This window comes from Pelophylax lessonae, assembly GCF_965119305.1.
Source record: "Pelophylax lessonae genome assembly, chromosome: 3".
NCBI lineage: Eukaryota > Metazoa > Chordata > Amphibia > Anura > Ranidae > Pelophylax > Pelophylax lessonae.
The window spans coordinates 169,835,948-169,850,606 of record NC_138770.1 but is presented as its reverse complement, the minus strand read 5'-3'; the positions used below and the strand labels follow the sequence as shown (position 1 = coordinate 169,850,606).

Below are 14,659 nucleotides of genomic sequence, written 5' to 3'. Positions count from 1 at the left end.
TGTAAATAGTAGGGATGCACCAAAATGAAAATTCTGGGCCAAAACCGAAACCGAAAATGCAGGATGCCCTTGGCCGAAAACCGAAAAAGAAAATGACTTTTCCCCCCAAATAATTTTAAAATAGATAGAACAGGGGCATACACCAAAAACAGGCAGTGACGTACACCTGTAGCTGCCACCCTGTCACAGTATATGTACTGTGAAGGGTTGGCAAGTGGTTAATTACCAATGGTATTTGTATTATGCAGCATGAGGGGGTTAATGTATTCCCACTGCTGGTCACTGATGCATTAGTGACCGACCAGTGGCAGTTAATTAACCCCTTTGTGCTGCATTAGTGCAACCAGTATCAGTGTTAATTAACACTGGTTGCACTAATGCAGCACAAAGGGGTTAATTAACTGCCACTGGTCGGTCACTAATGCATCAGTGACCAGCAGTGGCAATACATTAACCCCTCATGCTGCATAATACAAATACCATTGGTAAGCTCGCCTCAGCTTCTTTCCCCCCCCCCCCCCCCACTGCCTCAGCTCCCCCCCCCACCCCATCCCAAGATTGCAATCTCCTTACTCTCACTCAGCTCCTCCTGTGTCCTTCCTTTCAAAAGACTCGCCTCTGGCCAGCGGCCCGCCTCCCGGTGATGTCACTACTACTACGATGTGCATGAATGAACTAACACACCGGGCGGGCGAGCGGCCGCTAATAGCTGTAACTATGTGAGCCCTTCACTTCCCTGTCAGAGGAGATACCCGCCTGATAGGGAAGTGAAGAGCTCACATAGTTACAGCTATTAGCGGCCGCTTGCCTGCCCGGTGTGTTATGCCCCATACACACGTGCAGATTATCTGCAGACTTTTGTCTGCAGACTTACCAAAACCATATAATATGAGGTCAAACCTAAACACTTTCAATTTGTATGCAATCCGGCAGGCCCTTGCACTACATAGAAAAGGTAAGTCTGCAGATAATCTGCACGTGTGTATGGGGCATTAGTTTATTCATGCACATCGTAGTAGTAGTAGTAGTGACATCACCGGGAGGCGGGCCACCGGCCAGAGGCGGGTCTTTTGAAACCTGCGCCCACGGCAGCCATCTTTAACCCATTTTGGTTGCCGAAATTTCGGTGCACCACTAGTAAATAGTATAGTGAAAGGAAGAGATGAGACCCCCCCACCAACTTCCAGACTACCAGAAGGCAGCTCAAACAGGCAGTCTAACAAGGATCAATGAAACATTGCAAGCATCCAGCAACGAGTGGATGGTTCCACAGCGTGATCAACCAGTGGAAAGGCTCTTACCAAGTCAAGGTTCAAATAGAAAAAAAAGATATATCCAATAATCGTCCTCCACTTTGCTCGAATCTCTAAACACAAGGAATGAACCCAAGTGACAAACATAAAGAAGCGCATAGTGAAGCACGTTTAAACAGGTTAAAACGTTTATCAAGAATGTACTTCCAAAACGTATAAAAATAAGCATGAATAAATAATATTTAACGAGTGCCATGGATCATAGCATGCTTGTGTCTCCAGGGAACCGCCTAATGCGTTTTGACCAATAGGACACTGCCAGAGGCGTTAGGAGGGTTATTACCTTACTGGATTTCTGGCAGGAACTACAAGTATTTATTTTAGTTATAGAACAGATAAAATAATTGTTTTTATTGGTATATTTCACAGACCAAACAAAAAGAGTAATGTACATACACTTAAGGCTTCGTTTCCACTATTGCAACTTGCTGTGCGACTTGACACATGTCAAAAGCCATTGATTTCAATTCGGCCCGTTTTCACTGCCGCAACTTGAGTTGCGGCGACTTCAAAAGTAGTTTGTGCACTACTTAAGGGCAGACTTCAGTGCGACTTCCCTCTATAATAAGGGACAAGTCGCACTGAAAGCCGCAAATAACTTTCACTACGAAGTCGCGCTAGAAGTAGCACGACTTTGTAGCCACGGTAGTGGAAACGGAGCCTAAAAGGCTCATTCACATGGACGTTCAGCCCCATGCAGCGTGTAGAGCAGTTTGTTACATTTTTTGTTCTATTGCTGAGCTGCACGCAGACAGCCCATAAAAAGTGAATAGACATGCATCAGTTGTACTGACTCCAACACACAGTGGGAATTAACCACTCGCCTACCGGGCACTTTTACTCCCTTCCTGCCCAGGCCAATTTTCAGCTTTCAGGGCTCCCACAATCTGAATGACAATTACTTAGTCATGCAACACTGTACCCAAACAAGATTGTTATCATTTTGCTTTTTTAAACAGATACAGCTTTCTTTTTGATGGTATTTAATCACCGCTGGGTTTATTTTTTGCTAAACATACGAAAAGGAAACGTTTTGAAAAAAAAAAAAAAAAAACCTATATTTAACGTTTTCCTTTTTAGTTTTGGTTATAACATTTTGCAAATAAGTATTTTTCTTCTTCATTGGTGTGCACTGATGAGGCTGCACGGTTAGGCTGATGGGCACTGATGAGGCTGCACTGATGATCAGTGTAAACCGCGTGCTGACAGCCTTGTCTGTTATCAGCGTTTCTTTTCTCCCACAGGCACAGCACGTGAGCAAAGGACTGTTGATACCAGGCAAGTTTGTTTACATGTGATTAGCTGAGATTTGACATAGCTAACTAATCACATGGTAAAGGACCGCAGTGATTGGCCCTTTACTGTGATCAGCTGTGACCCAAAGACACAGTGGTCACAGAGCATGCCGAGTGTGCACCCCCAGGGGGGGGGGGGGGATGTGGTACTAGGGGGAGGTCCATGGTTGCCCCCCCAAAACAAGAGTGGCGTGCTGTAGCAGTCTTTTGACTGGTCATGAGGTAGTTAAACATGCTACAGGTGGTTGCCAGCTATTACCTTGTAAATTTGTGAATTATTACCTTCAGGGCAATGTGTAAAGCAAAAGCTAAACATAGTGAAAACTTTGCTGGTGCTATTTGCATACAATTATTGATCTGCTTATTAATATGCTTTTACCGGCTATTACCTTGTAAAACTGAAATTCCAACATTAACCATAAATGTATATTAGCTTTAAATGACAATACATGCATGAATCAGTGCAGTACACCAACTACAAATCCACTTCCACCAGTCCATATTATAAAGTGCTTGTGCTATGTAAAACTTCAGTGTCCAATATATAAACAGTCCAAAGAAAGTGCTTTCATTATTGTAGTTGGTGTACAAACACTGCACTGAATCGAATACAGTATATATTGTCACTAATTGTATGCAAATTGCACCAGCAAGGTTTCCACTATATTTCTTAGGTTTTGCTTCACACATTACACTGAAGTTAATAGCTCACAATTTTACAAGGTAATAGCTAGCAACCACCTGTAGCAAGTTACATTTCTCTTACGTCCTCCGACAGTCGCCGCCTCTTCATATTCGTCACTAATGGGGTTATTGACCTTTGCTCCGTAGGAGTGCTAGGCAACAGAATATATTAATATCAAAGCTTTTAGCATATCCCACCCCCAGGGGGTGGTCCCCTCAGTCAATACCTCCCTGCTTCCTGCATACCAACTCAGTTTCATATGCCTAGCTCAGGAGTGCAGGCTGTTCCTGTGCTGGGGCTCTTAGTCTCAGCCACTTTTCTCTTTTTTTGATTTTATTTGAAGTTTTTTTCTCTTTCTTTTACTTAGCTGTTTATTTTCAGCATTAGTTAGTTCTTCTGATGAAGATGATCGTGCGGAGCTGGGTCTCAGTCTGGCCACCCTGGATCCCAGGGCTCAGGGCCAGGGGCTTCCCAGCCTGCCATTGAGCGTTCAGCTTAGGTTTTGCCCTGGCACATTGAACGACCCATCCCTGTTCGCTGCAGGGATGCTATCGGTGAGGTGGCTTTGTTGCTCCTGTTGAGCACGTTTTTTCCTGTTGCCCAGTTGGTTCTCTTACTTTGGTAAGGTTCCTTTCTCTGATGTGGGTATTGCGTTGCTTTAGGCGCGGCTGCTTTTTTCCCACCCCTCATGTCTACACTGCTTTGGGACGTCCCCATTAGTGACGAATATGAAGAGGCGGCGACTGTCGGAGGACGTAAGAAAACTGAATTTTTGTAAAATCTTACCTGTAAAATTACTTTCTCTGAGTCCTCTGACAGTCGCCACCCCTGCCCCTCTTTTGGGGTTTGTTTGTATACTCTACTGCTATTCTACTGAAACTGAGTTGGTATGCAGGAAGCAAGGAGGTATTGACTGAGGGGACCACCCCCTGGGGGTGGGATATGCTAAAAGCTTTGATATTAATATATTCTGTTGCCTAGCACTCCTACGGAGCAAAGGTCAATAACCCCATTAGTGACGAATATGAAGAGGCGGCGACTGTCGGAGGACTCAGAGAAAGGAATTTTACAGGTAAGATTTTACAAAAATTCCGGTTTTTTTTATATTCCATATTTTTGAGTTTAGTACATATTTTTGTTTAATGTTATGCACCAACGCAACTATATTTGAACTGATGTACATCATCCAGCCTGTTCCAGTTAGAGGCACACAGCACGCCACCAGACAAAGCGGATTGCGGATCCCCAATCACTATGTGATAACATGATTACAATGTCAACAAACCTGATATGAATGAATTTCTGAGTGAATTTTACAAAGTGATGTGGTGACTGGCCCACAGCTATCAAATGGTAAATGGTACCATATGATTTGCTGTAGCTAAAAAACTGATTTTTATTATTATTATTATATAGCGCCTACAGTTTACGCAGCGCTTTACTTGAGGGTAGACAGTACAAATACAATACAATTTAATACAGTAGGAATCAGAGGGCCCTGCTCATGATAGTTTAAAACGTTGTTACAGTGATGATCATCATTGTAACAGCACTCAAAGTGTAAAAAAAAAAAAAAAGGAATCCATGCCAAAGACATGTAGCAGAACACAATTTGGTCTAAGTGCCGGGTCACACTTATGCGAATTCGCAGCCTGTTCCCGCATCGCAAACGCACATCTGGCAGTTCACACTGCCATATGCGATACGCTGGGGGTGTCAATGAAATGTTAACGACACCCCCAGTTTGATCACATATCGCATTGCGATCTGACAGTTCGCACAGGATCGGATCGCACAAGTGTGAACCACTGTGCGATCCGATCCTGATGCGGCTGAAAAAATGCCTCGTGCGACTTTTGTGCGGGTGCAGTGCGAATTTAGCCATACAAAGTGTATGGCTGAATTCGCACTGCACATCCGATCGCATGTAATGAAGGAGCAGTGCGCTCCGATATTACATGCGATCGCAGCACACGCGGAAGTGTGAACCGGCACTAAATTTGTGAAAAACTTTGATTTTATTGGATACGTTTTATAATAGAAAGTAGAAAATATTGGGGGGGGGGGGTTTGTTTATATAATAACAAATAAACCTAATGGTTATCAAATACCACCAAAAGGAAGCTCTATTTCTGTGAAAAAGTTACATAAAATAAAATTTGCGTATAGTGTTGCATAACCACGCAATTGCCAGTAGAAAGTAGCACAGTGCTGAAGAGCAAAAAATGTCCTGGTCATAAAAGGGGTAAAACCTTAATAGAGGTTAAGTAGTTAACGAGACAATGCATGTATTGCAGAAATGTGCTGAAAGTGGTTTCTCCACCTTAATACATGTAAACAGCAGCAGTCAATTTACAAATTTCCCATCCCGTCCCAATATAAATGTGACATACTGTCATATTTTTTTCCCACAAGTACATGGAGACTTCGCAAATGAGCTAAAGCAGTAGTCTCCAAACTGCAGCACGGGGGACATATCCAGCTCTTTGCTTGCATTCAGCCCTTTGAGCACTATCTCATCCACTAACGCCGACGGGGCATAATTCCTCCCAGTGACATCAATAGGGCCTAATTCCAACCAATGACACCATAAATGGGGCACAGTTCCTCCCAATTCGGTAAACAAACTTGCGCTATGTGATAAAGGACCGCTCTGCAGAGTATACAATACAAGCCTCTTTCAGGTTCACTGCAACTTGGCGTGCGCTTCACAGATTGCAGAAGTGACATGATAGGGAACCAGAAATTCCGTCAACGCGTTTCTGCACGCCCACAGGGTGTTATCAAAGACCCAATGACACCAAAGATGGCGCACGATTCCTCCCAATGACATCGCACAATTCCTCCCAATAACACTAATGATTGGACATGAATCCTCCCAATGACACCAATGATGGGGCATAATTCCTCCCAATGACAACAATGGGGCACAATTCCACTCACTGACAGCTAGAGCTGCACGATTCTAGATAAAATGAGAATCACAAATTTTTTTGGCTTAGAAGATCCCACTTTTCTCACGATTCTCGGGGTAAAATCTTTTACATTATACAATAAATTGGGCTAACTTTACCGTTTAGTTTTTTTTTAAATTCATTAAAGTGTTTTTCCCAAAAACCTGCATTTGAAAGACTTCTGCACTAACACAGGGTTACATAAAATATTGCAATGGTTGCAATTTTATTCTCTAGGGTCTCTGTTAAAAAAAAAAAAATATATATATATATATATATATATAAATGTTTGAGGGTTCTAAGTAAAAAAAAAAAAAAAAAAGAAAAAAAAAAACGGAATTTTTGTAAAATCTTACCGTAAAATTCCTTTCTCTGAGTCCTCCGACAGTCGCCGCCTCTTCATAATCTTCACTAATGGGGTAATTGACCTTTTCTCCACAGGAGTAGCTAGGCAACAAGATTTGTTAATATCAAAGCTTTAAGCATATCACACCCCTAGGGGGTGGTCCCCTCAGTCAATACCTCCCTGCTTCCAGCATTCTCAACTCCGTTTCAGTAGCATAGCAGTAGAGTACATAAACAAACCCCAAAAGAGGGGCGGGGGGGGGGCGACTGTCGGAGGACTCAGAGAAAGGAATTTTACGGTAAGATTTTACAAAAATTCAGTTTTCTCTTACGTCCTCCAACAGTCGCCGCCTCTTCATAATCTTCACTAATGGGGACGTCCCAAAGCAGTGTAGACATGAGAGGTGGGAAAAAAAAAACGCAGCCGCGCATAAAGCAACGCAGTACCCACATCAGAGAAAGGAACCTTACCAAAGTAAGAGAACCAACCTGGCAACAGGAAAACGTGCTCAACAGGAGCAACAACCCAGGAAGAACAAGTAACCCAGGGGTAAAAACACCCCAACAGCCAAGGGCCCAAACAAGGGACCCTAAAGCACTGCCGCACTAAGAACTTTACGGCCAAAGGAAGCATCTGCCGATGCCTGAACATCCACCTTATAGAATTTTGAGAAGGTGTGAACGGACGACCAAGTCGCCGCCTTACACACCTGGGCCACAGAAGCCTGATGACGGTAAGCCCAAGACGTACTCCAAGATCTGGTAGAGTGCGCCTTCACAGGGAAGGGAGGAACCTTCCCCTTCAAGGCATAGGCTTGCTCAATGATCTGTCTGATCCATTTGGCGATGGTCGCAGCCGACGCCGCCATGCCCTTCCGAGGTCCCTCAGGAAGGACAAAGAGGGAATCCGACTTGCGAAAAGATTTAGTGGACGACAGGTAAACCCTGATCGCCCGGACAACCTCCTTCGGATGCTTAGGCTTCGCGCAGAGCGAAGGCAAGACAATGTCTTCATTTAGGTGAAATTCCGAGACCACCTTATCCTTGTGGATCACCAGGTAGGGAGAGTTGCAGGACAAAGCCGCCAGCTCCGATTCCCTGCGAGCCGAAGTGACCGCCACCAAAAAGGCAACCTTCTTGGACAACAGAAAACGAGATCTCCCTGATCTTTTCAAAGGGAGCCTGTTGTAACACGGACAGAACCAAGTTCAAGTCCCATGGAGGCAGAGGTTCCCTCCTAGGAGGGGCCAAATGTCGCACCCCCTGAACAAAGGTGCTAACCAATGAATTTGACGCCACAGGGCGTTGAAAAAGAACGGCCAGCGCAGAAATCTGACCCTTAATTGTGGCTAGGCTTGTGACGGTATCAGATTTTCATGCTGCGATTAATTGATTAAGGTTTTGCCACGGTATACGGTATTATCACGGTATTCTATTATTAAATTATTAAATTTCCACCTCACTTCAATTTCATTGCTGAATTTAGGGGCTTTGGTTCACTTATGCACATTATTATATAGTCAGTCAGTACAGACTCTGTGAACCAGGCCTAAAATAGGTCATCAAGCAGTGTCTGGCCTAACTGGTGATAACTGGTCCTGGCGCTCGGCTCTGATCCGATGGCCTGGTCATTAAGAGGGCAAATCCTTGTGGTCAAGAAGTGGTTAAACCTGAAGGAGGTGTTGTTAATAAATGACTTTACTATTGTTTTAGGCCAGGTTCACATGTATGCGGGTTGGTGGTTCACATGTATGCGGGTTGGCGGCCCACATTTGCACAGGCATAGCAGCCCATTGATTTGAACGGGCTGCTATGCCCTCATTTTCTGCAGAAAAAAGGTGCATGCAGCATTTTTTTAAAATTCAGTGGCCTTGAAATCCATCCTGCTTTTGCACCATGCGACTAACCTGCAGTTCCTGCTCTGGCAAGCTTTCTGCATTTTCTGTAGACACTGCTTGATGGCTATATAATAATGTAATGTGGGCTGCTATGCGTGTGTGTGTGTGTATATATATATATATATATATATATATATATATATATATATATATATATATATATTTATTAGAGCTGCACGATTCTGGCCAAAATGAGAATCACGATTTTTTAGCTTGGAATAAAGATCACGATTCTCTCACGATTCTCTGTGTAACAAAAAAAAAAAATTGGGATAACTTTACTGTTACGTTTTTTTTTTTTTTTTTATTCATTAAAGTCTAATCATTGCGTTTGAAAGACTGCTGCGCAAATACAGTGTGACATAAAATATTACAACAATCGCCATTTTATTCTGTAGGGTCTCTGCTAAAAAAAAATATATAAAATGTTTGGGGGTTCTAAGTACTTTTCTAGCAAAAAAAAAACTGATTTTAACTTGCAAGCAACAAGTGTCAGAAAAAGATCCAGTCTTTAAGAGGTTAAACTTCCTTTCTCCCTGGCAGAGGGAAGGAAAAGATACAAATGTAATCATTTTTGTTTATAGTTAGGAGACTTAATGCTGAAAGGCTTAGCTGTGTGAGTGAATGAGTCATCCAGCTCACTGAAATGTATCAATTCACAAGTCAGGCAGACTTGACAGAGAAACTCTGTATTTTAAAAATGCCACAATAACAATACCGTGGCTATGCAATACCGCGATGTATCGAATTACCGAAAACCGGCATATGTCTAATTGTGGCCAGCGTCAAACGCTGGTCCACTCCAGTTTGGAGGAAAGCCAACACTCTCGACATCGAGTATGAGCGAGGGGAATACCCCCTGGACTCACCCCAGGCAAAGTACGCCTTCCAAGTACGGTAGTAAATTTTTCCCGAAGAGGCTTTTCTAGCCTTGATCAAAGTGGGAATGAGACCCCTATCCTTCAGGACCTGGCTGTCAACAGCCAGGCCGTCAAAGCCAGCGACTGTAAAGCAGGATGGAATATCGGCCCTTGAGACAGAAGGTCTTCCCGAAGCTGCAGGCGCCACGGAGCATCGACTGCCAGATTTACGAGGTCTGCGTACCAAGACCGGCGAGGCCAGTCCGGTGCCACCAGAATCACCGCGTGCGGTTCCGAGGCCAATCTGCGAAGCAGCCTGGACAGCAGCTGAATCGGTGGAAAGGCATACATCAGGCGACACTGATGCCAGGGCGCCACTAACGCGTCTGAGGCGTCTGCCTGAGGATCGCGCGTCCTTGCCACGAACCTTTCCACCTTGTTGTTCAGACGAGACGCGAACGGTCCACATCCGGAAGACCCCACTTTGCGTACAACTTCTGGAAGACATCCGGGTGAAGGGACCATTCTCCCTGGTCTAGGGTCTGGCGACTCAGATAGTCCGCCTGCCAGTTCTCCACCCCCGGAATGTGCACAGCCGTTATCGCTGGGACGTGCGTCTCGGCCCACGACAGAATGCCGTTTACTTCCCGAGCAGCACGGGCACTCCTGGTGCCCCCTTGATGGTTGATGTAGGCCACCGCTGTGGCATTGTCCGTCTGAACCCGAACCGGACAGCCCTGAAGCCGTTCCGACCAATGCAGAAGGCAAAGTTTTATCGCTCGCAATTCCAGAATGTTGATCGGAAGGGAGGATTCCTCCTCCGACCAAGTTCCCTGGGCGGACAGAACGCCCAGAACACCACCCCAGCCCGACAGGCTAGCATCCATGGTGATCACCGTCCACGACAAGGGACGAAAGGACTTGCCCCCCGATACCGCCGGGGACTTGAGCCACCACAAAAGACCCCTTCGGGTGTGGCGGCTCAACGAAAGCTGCCGATCCAGAGATTGCGGACGCCCGTCCCACTTGGCCAAGATCTCCGCCTGAAGACCCCGCGTGTGAAACTGGGCGAAGGGAATCGCCTCGAAAGCCGAGACCATTAGACCTAGACATCTCATACATGTCCAGAGGGACGAGCACTGAGTGTCCCTGAGGGACCTGACCTCGTCCTGAAGTGTCCGGAGCTTGTCTTCCGGCAGGAAGACCTTCGCTTGAGCAGAGTCCAGGATCATCCCCAGGTAGGGAAGACGAACCGACGGACACAACGTTGATTTTGGAAAATTTACCGTCCAACCAAACTCCTGCAGAGTCTGCATCGTGGTGGACAGGTCGTTTACCAGGCCCTGACTGGTCGCAGACCGAAGCAAGATATCGTCCAGATATCCGAAGACAGAGACGCCCTGGGCTCTCAAAGCCAGGACCGGCGCAAGCACCTTGGTGAAAACCCGCGGAGCCGAAGCGAGACCGAAGGGTAACGCCACGAATTGGTAATGATCCTCCGCAATGGCGAATCGAAGGTACCTCTGGTGACCCTCGAAAATGGGGATGTGAAGGTACGCATCCTTCAGATCCATGGAGGCCACGAATTCCCCCGGACTCAGGGCAGCCACCACTGAGCGTAGGGATTCCATGCGGAACTTGCACAAAGCGGTTCAGAGCTTTCAAGTCCAGAATCGGACGTACCTTGCCCTCCTTTCTGGGAACAGTGAACAGATTGGAGTAGAACCCCCGAAATCTGTCCCGATGAGGCACCGGAACCACCACTCCCTGGGCCCGCAGGTCCCGCACCGCCAGGTGCAGATCCTGCAAACGCTCCGGAGACAGCTGAAGATTTGAGGGAAAAAATCTGCTCGCTGGCCGAGAGAGAAACTCGATCTTGTATCCAGATCGAACGATTTCCTGAACCCACCTGTCCCGAATGCGGGCCAGCCAGGGTTGAAGAAAACCGAGCAAACGTCCCCCCACCCCAGAACCAGGTGAGGGCGCCCCTTCAGGCCGAATTGGCATGGGCAGCAGACCCAGACTGGCCGGACTTCTGCTTACCTGCCCACGGCTTCTTCTGGGAGCCTTGGCCCTTGAAGGGCTTGCCCTTGTATTGCGACCGAAAGGCACGAAAGGACCCCTGAGAGGGCCTAAACGAGGTATTCTTCTTACCGCGAACAAACTTATTCTTGTGAGTTTGGGGTAAGAGAGTGCTCTTACCCCCGGAAATTCCCTTTATCAGAGTATCCAAAGACTCACCAAAAAGGCGAGATCCCGCGTAGGGAAGATTAGCTAGAGTCTTGCGAGAGGATTGGTCAACCGACCAACATTTCAGCCATATCAGGCGACGGTTCAACACCGCTACACTGGAGAGACGTGCAGCCAAAGGGACTAAATCCAAGTCCGCATCGCACAAATACATGACACCCTGATGAATTTGATCTACCATAGCCAACGTTGTCGGCGGAGCAGAGTCAGCCACCAGGGTGCGCCTGAGCACCTGCGTCCAATCCGCAATAGCTTGGGCTGCCATAATGGAAGCAAAAATAGGCTTCAGCATAGAACCAGCAACCGTATAAGTATGACGGGCCAGAGACTCCAATCTCCTGTCCGTAGGGTCCCGGAACACCGGGGTATCCTCAGCAGGAATCGCAGTAGATTTATTCAAAACTGCCACCGCGTGATCCACCTGAGGCGGCACACACCAACGCTCATCAGTGGTGGGTGTAAATGGATAACACAGCTTGAACTTACTTGGCACAGTAAAGGGCTTCTTTAAATTGCGCCATTGCTCATCAACAGCGCGCTGAAATTCCGCAGGGCAGGGAAAAACCTGCGCTGATTTGCGTTTCCTTTTCGTCCCATAAGAGGACATCAAAGCAGGAGGACATGGTTCATCCTGCAAATGCAGGGTTTCTTTTATAGAAGTAATCAACTCATCCATGAGTGCAAGCTCTTCAGGCGAGCCAGGGGGAGAAGTATCAACTCCTACCTCAGCCTCCCCCTCAGACCCCACAAGGTCCAGAGATGAACGAGACCCTGAGAAGGGCACTCCAGCCATAGCAGCCCCATCACCCTCTGAATCAGAGGAAATAGATAACCTGGGCCGTTTTGCGGATCGATCAGCCATTGGCATCTGCACCTGAGAAGCCAAGTTCACTACAACAGCAGCCAGATCAGCCCCCTCGGGGGATGCAGCAGCCCCTTGGCCCCCCACCAGGGTGGGAGGAAACTTGCAATCCTGAGAATCTATGCCCCAGTATCAACTGAAATAAAGGACTGCCCCTTTAAGACCGCGGCGAGCGCAGCCCACCGCACACTACTGTATGTACCGACCCCCGCAGGGATAAGGAGCACTGAGCAAGGAAATACAGGATAAGGAAGGTAAAAACCTGGAGAGAGCACACAGCTGCTGCCACCGATCGCTGTTCCAGTGAAAAAGGAAGTGATGCAATGACTGACCACCCTATATAGCCTATGAAGGCTTCACAAACATGGCCGCTCGGCTGAGGGAATCCAGGCAATAAGAAAATGGCGCCGACATGTGCTTGCAGGAGCGATCGCCGCCAAAATGGCGGCGTTTGGCGCCAAAACACTGCGCTGTACCACACAGGGCCGTCACCACAGTTGCCGAGAAAAAAAATGGCGGGCCGCATCAGCGGTCACCGCACAGCATGACTGAGCCCAGTCTGCCCCATACATCTCACACAGCAGAGCGCGGGAGAGCCCCCCCCCCCCCCCGAAGCCCACAGAGGCTATCACAGGAATCTGACAGGGAGCTCAGCACTTAGACATGCGGGTCACACAGTCACAGACTGACACCCAAACAGACAGGTCCCCACATAGAAATTTACTTACCATGCCGGATGGCGTGGGGAGCCTTCTCTAGCGACCAAACCGCTGTGCTGAGGACAGGGAGTGTCGCAGCCAGGACGCAGTGGACTGCGGTGCGAAACCCCAAATGGCGTCCGGTGAGGTAGCCACCTCACAGGCAGCATCCCTGCAGCGAACAGGGATGGGTCGTTCAATGTGCCAGGAAAACCTGAGCTGAACGCTCGATGGCAGGCTGGGGAAACCCCTGGCTCTCAGCCCTGGGATCCAGGGTGGCCAGTCCGAGACCCAGCTCCGCATGATCATCTTCATCCGAAGAAAAACTAAACTAATGCTGAGAAAAAAACAGCTAAGTAAAAGAAATAGAAAAATACTTGAAATAAAATCAAAAAGAGGATAGAAGGCTGAGACTGAAAGCCCCAGCACAGGAACAGCCAGCTACTCCTTAGCTAGGCAATTGAAAACTGAGTTGAGAATGCTGGAAGCAGGGAGGTATTGACTGAGGGGACCACCCCCTTGGGGTGTGATATGCTAAAAGCTTTGATATTAACAAATCTTGTTGCCTAGCTACTCCTGCGGAGCAAAGGTCAACTACCCCATTAGTGAAGATTATGAAGAGGCGGCGACTGTCGGAGGACGCAAGAGAAAAATTGAATTTTTAACAATGTAAAATCCATTTCTATGATATTCATTGACGGACACAGCTCTTGATGCTTCTTAACCATTGGGTTATATACTGCTCCCTACAGGAGTAGGAAACTAGGCAGGAAAAATTACCAGGGGGTATACACCCACTCTCAGTTATAGGCACTCAGTTTTGTTTCTTCTGACAGCAGTGTCAGAAGAAAGCCAACGCCACAGAGGGATGGGTGCTGTGTCTGTCAAACATCAGAGAAATGGATTTTACGTTAAGTCAAAAATACCATTCTCTTTCGTTCATTGACGGACACAGTTCCTGATGATTCTTAACAGATCCCAAAGCAGTGTTAAACATGAGAGGTGGGAAAACATCAGAAAAAAATTCCCAAGGCTAACCATAGCCAACCGGGTAACAGAGCTCAAACCATAAACTGGAGCTCACCTGAAAAACAATACACCCTTAAAGAGGACCAGGTCCTCTAAACAGCAACCAGCAAAACCTTGCGGCCAAAATAAGATGCCTACACAACTATTTTACAATGAACTTTGTAAAAGTGTGCACCGACGACCAGACGGCCGTCTTCCATCAATGACGCTTGAAGACGGAAAGCCCAGGAGATACTAAGCGCCCTAGTAGAGTGCGCTTGCAAGCCCGGAGGGATGACCGTCTGCTGAAGAAAAGAAGCTGAATTGCCTCCTGCAATGTATGGAGCTTTCTCGAGGAAAAAACACTCTGGCTGAGGCCAAGGCCAAAGTCAGACCAAGATAGTTCAGTCTTTGTGGACAGAACCAAAGCTAACTCCTGAATGTTCAGGATCCAACCAAACTCCCTCACAGTTCACAGAGCAATCTCCAGT

The 14,659-nt window shown here is 47.0% G+C and overlaps 1 protein-coding gene across 1 annotated transcript in view; it reads right to left on the bottom strand.

Moving 5' to 3' along the window:
• The window catches only part of NCK1 (NCK adaptor protein 1), a 252,537-nt gene that overhangs the window by 68,324 nt on the left and 169,554 nt on the right, over positions 1-14,659 (bottom strand). The gene's annotated exons all lie outside the window — the stretch shown is intronic.